The sequence below is a fragment of the Narcine bancroftii genome, chromosome 6 (genome assembly GCF_036971445.1).
Source record: "Narcine bancroftii isolate sNarBan1 chromosome 6, sNarBan1.hap1, whole genome shotgun sequence".
Lineage (NCBI taxonomy): Eukaryota > Metazoa > Chordata > Chondrichthyes > Torpediniformes > Narcinidae > Narcine > Narcine bancroftii.
The window spans coordinates 130068754-130087843 of record NC_091474.1 but is presented as its reverse complement, the minus strand read 5'-3'; the positions used below and the strand labels follow the sequence as shown (position 1 = coordinate 130087843).

At 42.6% G+C, this 19090-nt stretch overlaps 1 long non-coding RNA gene across 2 annotated transcripts in view; it reads right to left on the bottom strand.

The window, feature by feature from the left end:
* Positions 1-721: 721 nt before the first annotated feature.
* LOC138737593 (uncharacterized) overlaps positions 722-19090 on the bottom strand; it is a 55007-nt gene continuing 36638 nt past the window's right edge. The window contains exon 4 of one of the 2 annotated variants that reach the window (XR_011341040.1): positions 722-860. This is a non-coding gene — a long non-coding RNA (uncharacterized lncRNA). Of the gene's footprint in view, positions 861-17460; positions 17897-19090 lie in introns of those variants that run through there. The other variant, XR_011341041.1, reaches the window with a different exon arrangement.

The following is a 19090-nucleotide window of genomic DNA, read 5'->3' as shown; positions in this document are numbered from 1 at the left end:
AGGCCTCATTAAAAAAAAAATTAACAGCAACCCCTCCCAAATCTTGTGACCTTTACCATCAAAAAGGACAAGGGCTGTAACTGCAAAGGAGTTCCAACAAGCCCAGATCACGCAGTACTCTGATTCGGAAATATATTGCTGTTTCTTCAGAGACTCCCAACCAGTGTCCCAAGAGAATGCCTTTACCAAGTTCACTGATTTTTTTTTTTCTCTCTCCCACATCCCAATGATGTGTTGGTCAGTTAACAGGCTGCTGTAAACTTTCCCTGATTGTTGGTTAATGGCGGAAAGCATCAAAGCAGCGTTGATAGGCTTGCATGAAGGAGAATGAATTACAAGGTGACAGGAAAATAAGAGGGGGAATGGGACTGCTGAAAGAGACCCTCTGGGAGCTGGCATGAATCCTAATTAGATGATCAGTCTCCCTCTGTGTCATTATAAATATAAAAAGCACTGCATCCATTCACAAAAAATAGCTCTCCACCACCTTCTCAGGTCCTATGATGGTTGAATATTGAATGTGACCCTGGCATTAATGCCCACATCCTGTGAATGAATTAAGATGAAAAGGTTGTGATTATATGGCTAAATTGAGGAGAATGGGCTGTTATAGTTTTACTGAATTAAAAGCAATAGATTGTAATGATAAGCACCACTGATTTAAGGGGACAGAATTAGTCAGATTCTGGTTTTATTAAGTGAGATACCTGGGGTTTCATCCGGGCCTTATAGATTTGAGTTTCATTCATCATTCTGAAGTCGACAGGCCCCCACACTGGTAACAAAGATTTAGATTCTGATTTTTCTTTCCCCCATTCTACAGCACATCCAGTGTATCCTCTTCAGCGAATCATCTGGAACTTGTCAAGACATAACATTTCGCAGAGGTTATGAGGATGGATTGAGACAAAGAACACATGAAAACAAGTGCAGGTGTTGGCCACCCATCCCTTCAAGCCCAGCCCCATCCTTCAATATTATCATGGCTAATCTGCCCCAGCATCAACTCCTTTTCTGTTCCAGTTCCACATCACCCTCTGTTCAAGAAAATGGCAGAGCTGCTAAAGCCACTGCAACAGCAATGCTGTGGACCTGTGGGGAGTGAGGGGCGGAGATACAAGGTTCAACTGCTGTCAGCTCTGCACAGGCTTTGAACGGCCAATTAAAGGAGCCGACAGTAGTTTTTGGTCTGCGCCCAAGATGGTGGTGCCTATGATTGACAGCAGCCATGAGGGGTTGCAACTCCAGGGGAGTGGAGGACTGGGGCAGGGTACCAGAAAATGGGGAGATCATCCCCTGTCTGAGAGGGAGAAGCAAAGGAGATGACCCATGGGGTAGTAATAACAGCAGCAGACCAGTAAGGGAGCACTATGGCTGAAAGACCCACACATATGGTGGGGTGCTGGCAACTGGAGGAGAGGAACCCACAGCGTCTGTAGACTGCTGGAGACTGTTGTCAGGGATATCATTGCCAATCTGCAGACTGCTGGAGGCTGACTCAAAACTTGCTGAAGGGGTACCAGGTATCAGAATCAGGATCAAGGTGATGCCAAAGGGTTCCTGACCGTTTCGGAGGTTCAGACTTGGAGTTCCGGTTGAAAATGGTTTGGACTGGACTCTGTGTGGCTGCGGAACCACTGGAGATGAATCTATGTACACCTGGTAACTTTGGGGGATCTCTCTGTGATGAAATGCTTTGAGAGGTTGATCATGACCAGAATTAACACATTCCTAAGTAAAGATCTGGACCCACTGCAATTCGCCTATCGTCAGAATTGTTCCAAGGCAGATGCAATATCACTGGTTCTCCACTCAGCTCTGGATCACCTCGAAAACAGCAATTCGTACATATGGCTGCTCTTTATCGACTTCAGCTTGGCCTTCAACACCATTATTCCCTCAGTGCTGGTCAAGAAACAACAAACTCTTGGTCTCTGTACCCCACTCTCCAACTCGATCTTTGACTTTCTTATCAGAAGACCACAGTCAGTATGAACTGGAAACGACGTTTCCTCACTGATTAGGATGTGTGCATAGCCCACTGCTCTACTCATTATACACCCATAAATGTGTGGCCAGGCACAATTCCAAAGCCATCTACAAGTTGCTGATGACACCACAGTTGTAACCAGAATTACAAACGGCAATGAGGAAGTGTACAGGAGGGAGGTAGATCAGCTCTCATTGAATGGTGTAACGACAAGAACCTTGCGCTCAACATCAGAAAAACCAAGGAGATGATTGTGGACTTCAGAAGGAAGTCAGGGGAACACAACCCAATCCTCAATGGGGACTCAGTAGTGGAGAGGGTCAAGAACTTCAAATTCCTGGGTGTCAATATCTCCAAGGATCCGTCCTGGAGCCTCCATGTTGATGCAATCACAAAGCAAGAAAGTGTACTATGACAACTTGGAAAATGGAAGCAAGCCTTAAAATACAACAGTAAGCTTTTTCAGGTGCATTCTACACTTAGAATGTGCCTGAAGAAGCAGAAGCGGCCCTTTAAATTGCCATTCAGGTGGCAGTGTTTAAAGCGCAACGCTGGCCACCTGAAGGACACAGCTGCACAGGATGCAGCTCTGAGCACTCTCCGGCTCCTGCCCAGTGTCAGCTGTGATCAGCAGTCTGACCCTTTAACATCCGCTTTCAGCCAGCTGTATTCAGGTGGCTGGGGGAGCCACTGAGCTGAGGTGATTATCCCTCTCGGAGGAGGGTTACGTAGCTCACCTCAAGAGCGCCTCCTGCACATTCAGGTGGCCTCAAAACAGCCGCTTATTGCCTAAACATGCGGCTTTACATGCAGAGCAATTGGCCACCTGAAAGTGCCTGGTGGCTTACAGAAATGAACAAGTGTATTCCATTAGAAAAAAATTACATACAATCTGAAAGACAAATATACATTATTCGAACAAATTTGGGAACCATTCATAAAATATGTTTGAGAATGCTGACCACAGACCTCCATCTCTTAAAACAAGATGATTATGAGCACGATGAGATTTAAATATGTAAAAGTGGACGATGCGACTTCTTTGCTTTTTGTTATTTCTTTGTTTTATGTGTTTCATTATTTATTGGTTTTGAAGGGGAGGGGGAGGGATGAAAGGGGGGGGAAAAGAGGAAATGTCACTGAGTATATATTAGTGATGATCATTTGTGAATGTTGTTATTGATATAACTCATGGTGCAAGAAATAAAATTTAAAAAAAACAAAGAAGACTCACTAGCAGCTATACTTTGTGAGGTGTCTGAGGAGATTTGGTATGTCACCAAAGACTCTCGAAAACTTCTACCCGTGTACTTTGGAGAGCATTCTGGCTGGTTGCTTCACTGCCTGGTATGGAGGTGCCAACTCTCTTTTTTTGAATATTTTATTTAAAATAACCATATATAACCGTTTACGCCACGGAAACAGGCCCTGTCGGCCCTTCGAGTCCGCAAATAAAATAAAAACAACCATGGTTACAACAATAATACAATACATTGTGGCACACTGCGCAGTTGAAGAAAGCACAGCCACCACGTTGAGGGTCGGTAACGACTGTTTATTTGAATTTAATGCGCGCACCCCTTTAAGGGCAGCGCTGGCTCAATCACCACGTGCATGGTGACATGCATGGTGACATGCGCCCAAGGTGCGCGCTGAGAGGGAGGTTTGAGTCAGGAAGAACCCCTGACAGCACCATCTTCCCATGGCTGCCCCATTTCACACGGGGCTGGGTTGCCATGAGAGAGTGCGCCGCTACACAACACCCCCAGAACCGGCTACACGTCCTGCCGCTTGGGTGGACGGCCTCGGCGCTTGGGCACGGCTGTCTGTACCGGCTGCGACAAGTCCAAATGGGCCACCTTCAAGCAGTCCACTGTAAAAAGTTCCTCCTTTCGCCCCCCCCCCCCCCCCCCCCCCCCCCCACATCCAGAGTGAAAATTCTGCCAGATCACCAGAGGACTTTATATGGACCTTCATATGGGCGCTGTAATGAGGTCCTCTCCGGATGAACACAAACTATGCCAAGTCCAGTTCCTTGCAGTGGTGGGATGGCCGGATTCCGTGGCATGATGGGGATGGAGGGGCCAGGAAGGCCAGTTTCCTGCGGAAATCCGCAGTTCCCGGGTTCATGTCCCCAGGTGCTGTGTCAGCTTCTGAGCCAAACAACTCACCGGGCAGGGAAAGTGGCATGCCGTATACCAGTTCTGCCGATGAGGCTTCCAGGTACTCCTTGGGTGCCGTCCTGATCCCAAGGCAGTTCATCTGCCCAGTCTGGGCCAGTGAGTCGGGCCATGAGTGTGGACTTTAGGTGCCGGTGAAACCTCTCCACCAAACTGTTGGACTGTGGGTGGTAGGCCGTGATGTGGTGGAGTTTAACCCCCAAGAGCCTTGCCAGCTGGGCCCATAGCATGGAGGTGAACTGGGTGCCCCTGTTGCTGGTGATGTGCGACGGCACGCTGAAACATCGATCCACTGATTGACCAGGATCCTAGCACGTCTCCGCCGAAGCTTTTCTGATTGGGATGGCCTCGGGCCATCTCGTGGCTCGGTCCACTACCATAAAGAGGTAGTGCGCCTCCCTGGACAATGGTAAGGGGCCGACAACATCAACGTGGAAGTGTTAGAACCTCTGCAGTGACGAGTCGAAGGGTTGGATTGGGGCCTGTGTGTGTCTCTTGATTTTGGAGGCCTGGCACCTGGTGCAGTTCCTAGCCAACTCCACCACCCCCTTCTTGAGCCCATACCACACGAATTGCTCTGCAACCATCTGCACGGTCGTCTTCACCGAGGGATGAGCGAGGTCGTGGATTAGGCTAAAGATTCTCCCCCTCCACTGTGGTGGTACTTCCAGGCGCCGTGGGCCTGTGGAGATGTTGCAGAACAGTGTGTCCAGGCTGTTAGGCAACTTAATGTCTTTGAGGTCAAGTGTAAGTGCCTTGATGGCAGTGCGTCGTGCTGTTCGGCCTGGGCTAGCTGTGTATAGTCAAGGCCGGGGGTTAGCGTGTTGATGGACAGGGGTGAGAGTGTGTCTGCTACCACGTTGTCCTTGCCTGCTCTGTGCCGGATGTCAGTAGGTAATGAATTCCAGCACGTAAGAGAGGTGGTGCTGTTGTCTGGCTGACCAAGGGTCCTTGGCCATGGCAAGTGCCTGGGTGAGGGGCTTGTGGTCTGTGAAGATCGTGAAGAATCTGCCCTCCAGGAAACAGCCGAAATGGTAGATGGCCAAGTAGAGTGCCAGGAGCTCCTGATCAAACGCACTGCTCTTGAGCTCTTGAGGGTGCAGCTGTTTACTGAAAGGGCAGCAGGCGCCATTGTCCATTGAGCCATTGCTCCAGAACTCCCCCGACTGCTGCAGCTAAGGCTTCCACTGAGAGCGTCGTGTGCACCTCCAGGCGTGGGTGCACCAGCAATGTCGCATTGGCGAAGGCTTCTTTCATTGCTGTAAAAGCCTCGTCCATGTCTTCTGACCAGGATAAAGTCTTTTCCTTTGTGGCGATAAATGTGAACAGTGGGCACATGGTACGGGTGGCACAGGGGATGAACTGATGGTAAAAGTTCACCATCTCCACAAACTCATGCAGGCCTTTGAAGGTGGAAGGTTTGGGGCAACGTTGGACGGCTCCCACCTTCTCCGGTGATGGAGCAGCCCCAGGAACTACAGCAACTGCTTGCCGAACTGGCATTTGGCTGTGTTGACCGTGAGGCCAAACTCCACCAGTCAGGCAAACAAGGTGCGGAGGTGGACCTTGTCTTCTTCGCCGTTGCAACTGGCGATAAGGATATCATCTAAGTAGATGAACACAAACTCCAAGTCCCTACCTACTGCATCCATGAAGCGCTGAAACGTCTGGGCTGCATTCTTTAACCCGAAAGGCATCCGGAGGAACTCGAAAAGGCCAACCGGGGTGATGATCGCAGTCTTTCCCACATCGTCGGGGTGTACTGGGATCTGGTGATATCCCCGCACTAGGTCAACCTTGGAAAAGAGCTGCGCGCCGTGGAGGTTGGCTGAGAAATTTTGCATGTGGGGGACTGGGTACCTGTCGGGGGTTGTGACATCGTTCAGCCGTCGGTAGTTTCTGCAGGGTCTCCAGCCCCCAGACGACTTGGGGACCATGTGGAGCGGTGATACCTAGGCACTGTTTGAACACCTGACAATCCCCAACTCTTGGAGCTTTGAAAACTCCTCCTTCACCTGCTGTAGCTTTTCAGGTGGCAGCCGTCTGGGCTTAGCGTGCAACGGGGAGCCTTGCGTGGTGATGTGGTGGAAAACTCCGTGTTGGGGGAAAGCAACATTGAAGTGTGGCTCCAAGATGGTGGGGAATTCGTGGAATATATCGGTGTACTCATCCCTGGCGGCAGCCACAGCGGCGATCTCGGGTCTGACAGCATCTGCGGTGTCCAAAAGCATGGAGTGGAAAGTGCTGGTGTTGACCAGCCTCTTGCTCTTCATGTCGACCAGCAAACCATGAGCCCTCAAGAAGTCGGTCCCCAACAGCATGGTGCCCACCAAGGCCAACACGAACCTCCAGTAGAATTTTTCTTTGCCGATCTGGATCTGCGCCCTGCGGGTGCCATAGGCCTTGATGGTGGAACCATTGGCCACCTGCAGGGTTGGACCAGGAGATCGGGTGCGAGTCTCCACCGCTCTAGGGGGTAGGTCGCTCAGCTTGGCCCCTGTGTCCACCAGGAAACATCGGCTGGCAAATTTATCTGTGACATAAAGGAGGCTGTTCATGTGGCCAGCCGTCGCAGCCATCAACGGCACCTGGCCTGGTCATTTCCCTGGAAGCTGCAGGGTTGGTGGCACTTACTGGCTTGGGCTCCCCAGTGCTGGTGATAAAATCACCAGGTTGAATGGGAGTCTTCTGGCTTGTGCTTGGGGGCGGCTTGCGGTCGACTGGTTCCTGGACTTGAAACCTGGTTGAGGGCTGCTTCATGCTCCCTCTTCATACGCCAGAGAGCGTCCGCTCGGGCTACGACCTTACGTGGGTCCGCGAAATCCTCGTCTGCTCGGAGCAGCTGGATATCCTCTGGCATTTGTTCGAGGAAAATCTGATGGAAGAGGAATCAAGGCTTAAGATCCTCCGCCAGGGCCAGCATTTCATCCATTAATGCTGATGGGCTGCGGTCCCAAGCCCATCCAGGTGCAAGAGCCTGGAAGCCTGTTGCAGGGGGGTGAGGCCAAAAGTTCTCAGGAGCAAGTTCTTGAGGGCGATATATTTACCCTCAGCCAGAGGATGATGGATGAGGTCGTTGTCCACCCTGGCTGCTGTGTCTTGATCCAGCGCACTCACAATGTGGTAAAACATCATGGCGTCCACTGTTTTTAAGGTGGAATTGCGGTTCCGCCTGCCCAAACTATGTCCGCAGGTGATGGGTCCAGAAGGGGGGAAGCTTTATTTCCACAGCATTAACCTCAACTGAATCCATGTCTTTGAGTCCAGAAAGGCATCTGGGCTCGTCTGGGTCACCACTGAAAGCACAGCCACCATGTTGAGGGTCATTAATGACTGTTTATTTGAATTTAGCGTGCGCCCCTTTAAGGGCAGCGCTGGCTCAGTCACCACGTGCATGATGATGTCATAATTGCTGCCTGAGGTGTGCACTGAGAGGGAGGTTTGAGTCAGGAAGAACCCCTGATGGTGCCATCTTTCCATGGTTTCCCCGCCATGTGGCATTACACATGGGGCTGGTTAGCCATGAGAGAGTGTGCTGCCACAATATGCCAATTTTAACATGGTTTATATCTATCTATTTATTTATTTATTTATTTAAAAAGCCAAAAATACTTAAAAAATCAAAATCCCCTCCACCCCCACTCCTACCCTCCAATCTTACCCCTATAACCCACCAAGGCCAACACAAACCTCCAATCCACCCTCCAATCTTACCCCTATAACCCACCTAACCCCCTAATAGAAAGAAAGGGATAAAAAGAAAAAAAGAGAATACCAAACACAAATTCATGCAACGTGGAATAAGGAAACCCCACTCACTACACCCAGATCACTTTTAAATATTACAATTTTTAAAAAAATCCAACTATTAGCTCCAAATCTTCTTAAAATTATATTTACCCCCTCAAATTATACATCATCTCATCCAACGGAATACAAACCTTTAATTCTGAATGCCATTTCTGTAAATTCAGTTCTACATGATCTTTCCATGAAATACATATACATTTCCTCGCTGTTGCTAAAGCCAACCTCAAAAAAGGTATTTGAAATTTTTCCAATTTGTATACCAAACAAATATATTTATATTCCAATTTATAAAATTCTTGGACCTAAAGAAAATTTTATTTTCAAAATATGCTGTAAACAATCCTCAACCCGAGACCAAAATGGTTTAACCATATCACAAGACCATACTGAATGTAAAAACGTACCTTTCTGACCATTACATCAAAAATACAAATCAGAAAAACTCAAATTATATCTTTTCAAATGCTCCAGAGTCAAATATAATTGATGTATAAAATTATAAGTTTCAAGCCTGTACTGAAGATTTGTAATTTTGTCATGCTAATTTTCCAATGATCTCTATCCAAATCAACTCCCAAATCTTTCTCCCATTGAAATCTTGATTTATGCAAATCAATTTTAGACACTTTCTGTTGCAGTAATTTATACATTTCAGAAATAAATCCTTTCTTCCCTCCATCATGAACTAACATTTCAAATTTTGACTCTTTAGGTAGAAACAAATTCTTCCCCAAAATAATCATGTAACATTGATTTAATTTGATAATAACAAAAAAGAGTCTGAATTGGTATTTGATATCTTTCTTTCATTCTTTCAAAGGAAAGAAATTGACTTAATTCATAAAAAATATTTATTATCTTAATCCCTTTCTGGTCCCAAATCTTAAGAAGGTAATTATTAACCATAAAAGGAAAAAGTTTATTTTGATACAAAGGAGTATATCTAGATATTTTACCTTGATTACCAATGTCTTTATTTATCTCATCCCAAATCCCTATCAAATGAGATAAAATTGGCATCTTATAACAACTCAATAATTTAACATTCCATTTATAAACAAATTGATCTCTTCTATCCTCACTGATTCTATTTAATTCTATATCAGGCCAAATCAAAGGACTATCCAAATCAAACATTCTATTAATAAATTTTAATTGAGCAGCCTTATAATAGTTTAAGAAATTTGGAAGTTGTAATCCTCCTAATTCATATTTCCACATTAACATGAATAGAAACTCTTACCATTTACCCTTCCATAAAAAATACCTAACTACTGTATTCAAATCTTTAAAAAAAAACTTTTTAGGAATATTACAAGGAATGGTTTGAAAAAAAATACTGAAATCTAGGAAATATATTCATTTTTATACAATTCACCCAACCAACTAAAGTTAACGGTAAACCTTTCCATTTATTTAAATCCTTTTTGAATATAGAAATTAATGGCAAATAATTTAGATCATATTAATGATCTATATGTCTACCTGTTTTAATACCTAAATACTTAATTTGATCAGTCCACTAAAAACGTATTATTCCTTTACAAACAGAAAAATCAGTTTCTGACAATGGCATATGTTCACTTTTATTCCAATTCACTTTATACCTCAATAATTCTCAGTATTGTATTAACTTTTCCTGTAACACTTTCAAGGACTCCTGTGGTTCAGTTAAGTAAATCAACACATCATCCGCGAATTAACTAATCTTAAATTCATCCAATCCTGTTTTAATATCCTTTATATTCCTTTCCTACCTTATTAATTGAGCTAATAGTTCAATTACTAATGCCAATAATGCTGGTGATAGAGGGCAAACCTGCCTAGTAGATCTCTCTAAATTAAAAGAATCAGTCAAAAGCCCATTTGTCATAACTCTAGCTTTTGGTTGTTTATATGTTGCCTTAATCCAACTTATAAACCAAAAAATTTCCAATACTTTAAGTTAAAAAACACCATTCCACCATATCAAATGCCTTTTCAGCATCCAATGATAAGACCGTTAGTAAGTTGAGTTTCTCCCGTGAAAATATTAATTAAACTAATTAATTTAATTACATTATCAGCAGAATATCTTCCCTTAATAAAACCTGTTTGATCAATATGAATCATCTTAGGTATATATTATGCTAATCTATTTGCCAAAATCTTAGTCAAAAGCTTATAATCAACATTTAATAATGAAATTGGCCTTTAAAACCCAGGATTCAAAGGATTGTTATTTTTTTAAAAGAATCACTGTTATAATAGCCTGTGAAAAAGATTCTGGTACAGATTGTGTATCTCTAACTTGCTGTCAAACTTCAACAAACAATGGAAGCAATCATTTTTGAAATTTCTTGCAAAATTCCACAGTAAAACCATCCTCTCCTGGAGATTTATCATTGGGCATTTAAATGAGAACTAACATAATCTCTTTAAAATCTATTGGCTTCTCTAATTGTTCCTTAATCCAATAATTCAATATAGGTAATTGCAATTTATTTAAAAAGCCAACTATTTTACTTTGATTCTGTTGCACTTCAGAAGTATATAATTTTTTTTATAAAATTCCTTAAACTGTTCATTAACATCTTGAGATTTATAAGAATTTTTTGAATTTTTTCTCATTCCTTAATCATTCTAGATATTTGCTCAGATTTCAATTGCCATACCAAAACTTTATGCACCTTTTCCCCTAACTCATAATATTTTTAGTTGTTTGCAATAAATAGTCAACTCTATAAGTTTGTAATGTATTATATTTCAGTTTCATAGAATCTAATTGAACTTTTTCTCTTTTAAAGCATCCCATACTACAAACTTACTCTTCACAAAATTTCTATTTATATCTAAAAACTGTTGTATTTGTTCATTAATATATTTACAAAATTCTTAATTTTTCAATAATAATAGATTAAGCCTTTATGTAGAAACCACCTTTTTCATTACTGAATGTGTCAATAAGACCAATGAATGGTCTGACAAAATTCTAAATTTATATTCAGCCAATACTACATTATTCAATAATTGAGCTGACAATAAAAAGTCAATTCTAGAATAAGTATCATGAATAAAATGAATAATCTCTCTGTTTCGGGTTTAATTTCCTCCATATATCAATTAAATTGAATTCCTTCATCAAAAATAATAAATTTTTAGCCATTTTAGTTCTGGGCATCACTTTACCAAATTTCTCAACTAAAGGATCCAAACAACAATTAAAATCACTCCTTATCATAATTTGATCATGAGAATATGATAAATTAAGTAAAATATCCTGAAAAAACATCTCATCATCCACATTTGGTGCATAAATATTCGCCAATGTCCAAGACTCAGAATAAATTTTACAATTAACTTACAAAACCCTCCCTATTTACTCATATAATTCAAAAATAAATGGCAAATTTTTATGAACTAAAATTGGCACCCCTCTAGCTTTAGAATTAAAAGAAGAATAGAAAACTTGACCAACCCAATCTCTTTTTAACTACTGATGGTCAATTTCAGTTAAATGAGTTTCTTGAAAAAATGCAATATCAACTTTTAATTTCTTAATGTAAGTTAACACTCTCTTGCATTTAATTGGGTTATTAAATGTAGCAAATTTTAAATTAGCCATGTAGTTTGTAAAGATCTCAATCTGTGCAGCAGGGTTTCCATCCACATAGAAATTAGTAACCATCCCTCAAAGAATAAAAGAAAAAAGAAACAAAAACATACTCTAAACAATGTATTAAAAAAACAAAAAACCCTCCCCTCCCCCTTTAAGTACTAAAGTACTACTCCCCTTTGAACACGGATAGCAGCTTAAGCCACTAAATGAGCGATGGTGTCAGTTGAGCTACAATGAGATTCTGCATCTCTCCTGAACAGAAATAACAAAGAAGAGATAAAAATAACTTCAGGTATGATAAGCTTCTTCCAAGTCTCTATTCACTTGTTCATCATCAGTCAAGATCTCTTCAGAATCACTTGATTCCTTTTTTTGCATCTCCTCCAATCGATCTTTCTGTACTTTCTTCTTTTTCTCCACCATTACCATTCTTCTTAGCAATTCCATTCGAAGATTGGGCAAAAAATTAGCAAAAATCATTGCATCTCCATTCTCAAAAAATTGAGATTCATATTCCCCATAAAAAACTTTAAAAATGGCAGAAAATCTAAAAGCAAATTTATAACCCTTCTGCCAGAGGACTGTTTTCGCTGAATTAAATTATTTACATCTTTTAATAATATTTTGACTAAGATCCGCATTAAAAAAAAATCTCTTCTGTTCTGAACCATCAATGGACCTCCATGTTGCCTTGCATTTTGAAATGCCAATCTTAAAATTAATTCCCAATCCTGATACTGTCGGCACCTGATCAAAACAGATTGAGGAGGTTGACCAGGTAGAGGTTTCCTTCTAAGTGCTCTATCCAGTTCCAATCCATTTGGAAACAATTCTGCTCCTAAGACATCAGGCATCCATTTTTGAAAAAAATTGACTGGTTCAGAGCCTTCAAAATCCACTATCTTCACATTATTCCTCCAGCTCTGATTCTCCAATGAATCAATTTTCTTCAGTAAATCACTCTTCTCAATCCTCCATCCAGTAAAAGAGTCATCAAAAGTATTCAACTTTTGTTGACCCTAATCCATATCACAAACACAATCCTCCAGCTTATCTTCCGTCTTCTTAACCTTCTCTTGTACTTTATCCACAACTTTTGCATATTTTGCAACATAGGTTTAACAGTTAAAATATCTTCCATCACATTTGAAAGCTTATTATTAACAGATGTAAAGCCCAAAGAAATCTGCTGTGATATTGTTGCTCAAAAGGGTACAGGAGCCTAAAGATGAGCACTCAGTGGCACAAGGACAGCTTCCTGAATAATCAATGAACCAAAGACACTGCCTTACTTTTTGTGCATTATTATTATTTTTTTATATAGTACATCATAAGATGTCGCAAAACATGTAATTTCATGCCTTGCTCATGACAATAAATTCTGATTCTTTTACTTCTCTTTCTCTGACTGTAAGAGGCACTGCAGGCAATTCCTACTGATGGCGAATCAGGCAAAAACAAATTTCATGTAATATGATACTGTTTTATTACAATGGTAATAAATTGAATCTTGAATCTTGTTCCCCAATCACCAAACATGTTGTTTTGTGCTCAGCTGCACCCTTCCTTCCACAGACATGAATAATACTGCCATTTATTGTCCATTGAAGGCTGAGGAAGCAGTTTGTACAATGACAACATTCAAGAAACATTTGCACAGGTTTGTGAATTAGTTTGGAGGGATAAGGGGCAAATGCAGGCAAAGAGACAAGTTCAGGAAGGTACCACAGGCAATTTGGACTGCATGACCTGTTTCCATGCTGTGTAACTCTGTGTTAAGGCTGCTCTAGAGTAATTGACAGTGAGCCTGTCTTTGAAGTACCTGCAGTCAAGATGTTGAACCTATTCCCACAGCAGTCTGACAGAGTTCATGGATTCTGACCGAATGAGGATGTAGGGAAAACTCTCTAAGGAGGTCTGTGACTTAGAGAAAATTAGTGGGGGGTGGGGAAATTGGTCAATTTCCCAAAAAACCTGCTGTCCATGTCCTTTTACGTGTTGGGGGTCATGTGTTTTGTTTTATTCTGTGCTTGTAGCCAAATACCATTGCTGATCCCCAACTAATACTGCAGACTATTAAAATAAACACAGTTAATGTTTAAACACATCTGTAGGAATATTTTATTTTATTAACCCAAAGGACTCCTGCACTTATCACTAATTTGAAAAGAAAAATCAGGCCTGTGGAACAGCCAGAGGACTTTATAGACGAGTAAAGGACCAATTACAATTTCTCCTGAATTAATTTATTTTATATGATGGGAATATGATGGTGTTCATTATATAATTATTCAGAAAGCACCCAGTACTTAAGGGCATTCAATTGCAAATTAAAAAGGCAGCATATATCAAGCTGTTCTTGTTATCACTGTATATAAATTGTTTCAATGTACAAGACAGAAAGAACTTGCATTTCTATACCACCATTCACATCCTCAGAACACCAAAAACACTGATGAATTGTCCTCAACTTGAATTATTTACTTTGTTTTTCTTTCCAAAGATGCTACCTAATATGCTGATTGTTTCCAATATATTTTGGTTGTTATCTCCTAGGACACAATAAACTGTAATCAACAATGCTGAGAAATGGGGCATTTGACTTTGCAAAGGAAACTCCTGCAAACTAGAGCCAGCACATCGATGCCAACGTGAAGACAGCACACCTCTGAATGGAGTTAAACAGGAATCCCTTTGGACCTGAGACCTTTGTCAAGGTATGAGCAAAAAGCAGACAGGCACTCAAATAAAAATATGGGGTAGGAGAGGAGGGGAGGAAGGAAGGGGAAAAGGAAAGAGTGTAGGCTAACAGGAAAGACTTCATTGGTGGATATAGGTGGAAAGGTAGAAAAGAACTGAGGTGTTTGGGGGGAGCAGGTCCCTCTCTGAATAGGGAGGGAAAGGGGTGGGGAACTGGAGGAAAGGAGATGGGGGATAGGGAAAGAAAGAGCCCTAGAAGAGGGGTTTTTCTTTGGCTTGGCTTCGCGGATGAAGATTTATGGAGGGGGTAAAAAGTCCACGTCAGCTGCAGGCTCGTTTGTGGCTGACAAGTCCGATGCGGGACAGGCAGACACGATTGCAGCGGTTGCAGGGGAAAATTGGTTGGTTGGGGTTGGGTGTTGGGTTTTTCCTCCTTTGCCTTTTGTCAGTGAGGTGGGCTCTGCGGTCTTCTTCAAAGGAGGTTGCTGCCCGCCAAACTGTGAGGCGCCAAGATGCACGGATTTCAGACACTGTGGAAATCAATGTTAATGCCTTCAGTTTGGAGATAATCCAGATTGAAAATCTCTAATTTGCAAATAGCCTCCGTTTGGCAGTACATGAGGCCATGGATACAATGAAGGTGTGGGAATTGTGTGTGCAATTCAGAGAGACCAAAGGTGCTCAATGCAACACTTTCCCAGCCTGCATTTGGTTGACCACTGAAAATTCACAAGTGAAGTGTTGCTTTACTTGGAAGGATTGTTTGGGACCCCAAATGGTGGTGAGGAAGTTGTGGGCACAAGTGTAGCATTTCTTGACATCACATGGGTAGGGACCTAGGGGGCAATTAGTTGAAAGGGATGGGTGGATGACAGAGTCCTGAAGGGAGTGGTTCCTGCGGAAGGAGGGGAAGGAAAGTTGTGTTTGTTTGGTAGGATCACATTGTACATGGCAGAAATTGTGGAGTAAGTGGGGTGGACAAGGGGAGTCTTGTCTTTGTTGCATCTCAGGGTGGAGGGGGCCATGTGCGGGTAAGGACTGAGTTGATGGCAGTAGAGGGCAAGCCATGTTTTATTTTGAAGAAGGAGGACATCTCGGATGTTCTGGGATGGAAGACCTCATCCTTGGAGCAGATGTCATAGAGGCTGAGGAATTGAGGGAAAGGAATCAAATCATTACAGGAGACAGGTTGTGAAGAGGTGTAGTCAAGGTAACTGTGGGAGTTGGTGGATTTGTAGGAATGTCAGTTGAGATTGTCTCCTAAGAAAGAAATGGAGAGATTGAGGTAAGTTTTACCAGAGATGGACAAAGTAAATTTGCCCTGGCTCCCTCCTCCCTGAGATGCAATGACAGGACTCAGCTTTTTTTCTCTTCTATCTTCCCATCTATATCCATCCTTGACCTCTTACCTGTTGGCATGGACTCCTCCCCTTCCCCTTTCTCCCTCCACTCCTCCCCCACCTTTTTATTTGGGCTCCTGCCTGCATTTTGCTCATATTTTGATGAAGGGCTCAGGTCTGAAATGTTGGTTTCCATTTACTTCCTGTAGATGTTGCGTGACCTGCTGTTTCTCCAGCCCTTTTGTATTTGTACACCAATGCCACGACTTTCTAAGAAGTTTGAAGAGATTTGGCATGTTGTGGAATACTTTATCAAACTTCTACAAGTGGAAAGTATACTGACTGTTTGTATCCCGGCCTGGTTGGGAATTCAAATGCCCAGGAATGCAGTAGGCTGCAGAAAGTGGGAAACAGAACAAAGCCCATCACAGGCACCAACCTCCCATCCATTTAAGACATCAATGTGAGGCACTGTCTCAAGAAAGCACCCAACATCATAAATGTTACCCATCATCCTAGTCACTGCTACTGCTCCCTTCAGGTGGAAGTTATAGAAACCTGATGTCCAGCACTCCAGGTTCAAGAACAGTTTTTATCCAACAGCTATCAGGCTCTTGAACTTCCCCATACTACCCTAACCCTAAACTACTGTGGAACTATCCAAAGACATGTCTGCACTATTGAAATATTGTCATTTTTCTTGCCCTGATGGCAAGGATATTTTTTTTATCTCTCCTTTTAAATTTATTATCTTGTTTTCTGTCTTGACATTTTATGGTAATTAAATTCATACTATTGTTGGTGTGTCTTATATGTATATGCAGCTGTAGTGTGTAAGAATTTGGGTGCCTCTGTACATTGTCCTTGCGTATATAAAAATAAACTCAATGCAGTAAGAAAACTCATCATTTTGGTTGAATAATAAATATTGGCAGAAAATTGGAGAGAACTTCCCTGGTCTTCTAGAGCAGCCATTCTCAACAGGGCTCAACAGACTCTCCCGACGGAGGTGGGGGGGGGGGGGGTGGTTTACAGCTCATTTGTTTTTTTCACCTCATGTAACATAAATATTCTTTTTTTTTTTAAATGTAGTTAGTAAGAGAGAGATACAGGAGAATTCAAAACTAATGGTTCACAGGGAGTGGGCCCATAAACTTTGAGCAGAGTCCTGGGGGGTGGGTTGAGAATTACTGTTCTAGAGGTCTCACTAGATGCTTAAAAATATTCTTTTGATTGAGTAAATGGAGCCTTGGATTTTCACTATTCAAAAAAGTGACCTCCCTGTGATGGGGCACTTGTTCAGGTACACCCTGACTGTAATTGGGACTGAAGGCTCGGTTGTATCTCGAAATGGACACAAGTTGGAATTTTGCCCCCGCTCGTGAAGTACCGAAGTCTTAAAGTGAACTTTTTGATTAAATGTTGTATTTGACAAACTATAACAGGGATGCAGGGCATGTAAGAACCAAAATGTGTGTACTTACTTCGTTAGTCGGCGTCCTGGGGTCCATAGGCTGGGCGCAGCCATCTTGAATCCTGTGCGCATGCGCAGTGGGTTTGCATATTGGAGATGGCACATGCCCGAGAGTTAAGGGCATGAATTCTATATTTTCAGGGTGCTTAACTCTTGCGCATGTGCCAACCAAACTCCAATACGCAAACCCACCGTGCATGCGCACAGGAATCAAGATGGCCACATCCAGCCTATGGACTTTGGGACGCCGACTAACGAAGTAAGTACACACAATTTGACTCTTACATACCCTGTATCTTTGTTATAGTTTGTCAAATACAACATAAGTCGTGTAAATTTTATATTTTTTCTTATAAGTTGGGGTGTAACTGTACTTCAAATACTTGAACACAAGAAACAAGTCCTGAGAGGATCCAATAATCTTGCAGACATTGGCCTTCCAAAGAGCGCTTAAACCGAATTCCATCTCTGGTGGCTGCTGAGCAAGGGAGATCTCTCTGGTATCCTGTCCAAAATTGCTGATCAGGAGATCTGGCCTTGCGTTGGTGTTAGTTTTGGGTCCTTGCTATGCTCAGAATAGGCTACAATGGATGCTGAGCAGTGTGTGTACTTCCTAAACAAATTCCTCCTTGGCAAAGAATTTTGAGGTTGTGAAGGCATTATATAAAAGCAGTTCTGTTTTTCCTGCAGTCAGATGCCATATCCCAGCAGGATGCCAAGAAGCCACACTTAGAATGATCCGTGGTCTTATGCTGCAACTTTGTGGGACTCCCCAGAAATACGACAGATGATTCCACTCATCCTCTGCAAAAGAAACATCAGACCATTAGTCTATACCCTTCCTCCTTCCACTTTCCCCCCCTCCTCTTCTCTCCTCCTCCCCTCCTCTTCATTTGGGCACATGCCTGCTTTTTAATGAGAGTGCTCAGGCCTGAAATGTTGGTCCACAGAGTTCCAAAATAAATACTGACTCCATTTCAGAGCACTTCAGGCACGATCTAACATTGACATCCGTTGCCAAACAGATACTACTGTAGGAACAGGAGGGCAGGCATTTGGTTGTTCCTTCATCCTGAATCTCAAAGATTCCTTGGAGCTGCATTCACAGGGCAAAGAGGAAACCTTCTTCAATCTATCCAGTGGCAAATCTGGATCATTTTTCGGATCTGTCCAAGATGATGGTGACTTGAGCTATTATATCAAAAGATACACAAATTTCTGGGCAGATGAACTGCCTTCCTTCTGCACATTCCGATGCCAAGACTTTGATTATAGGAGCACCTCTTCCTCAGGTGGTCCTTCAGGATCAAGCATAGCCTGCGAGGGCTCTGGTTCTGAAGTGACTGATGAGGTGGATATGGGGACTGCAGACTCTTCCACGGGGAAGGCAGGAGGGTGCTGTCGAGTAAGACCAGCTGGTCGTGTCTGAAATGATGCACTTCTTCTGCTCCTTAAGCAGGATTTTGGTGAATTCATGGCATCCAAGTTCTCCATGCCATCCCAAGTGATCTCTACCATCCTGAGTGCTTCTTCTTCACTTTGTGGTTATGGGCTTGGAGCCAGTTAAGGTATTGCAATTCTTCAAGGAATTTTTAGCACATCTTCAAATATGTTTTCCTGTCCACAAGCAACCTCTTTCCCTGATTGAGTTTGGAATAGTGTTTCAGATGCTTTGTCTCAGTGTTAAAACATTTGTAACATTTTCTACTGTCCACTTGAAGAATGTGCTTTTAATTTTCTGCATGTCAAAAACTTCAGAGTACAGTTTGTCTTAATCGAGCCCCATGTTCTTTTAACTTCCATCTTGTTTTCCCCCAAGCTCTGCTTTGTAAACTGTAATCAATCCACTCTCCCCTCCCCCCTCCACTCCCCCCAGTTCTGAGGAAGGGGCACTGACATGAAATATTGACCATTTCTGCTTCCAGCATTTCTATTTCAGATTCAAGCTCTGCTGTTTCATTTGATTTTTAGAAAACAATCGCTAACTGATTTTTCTTT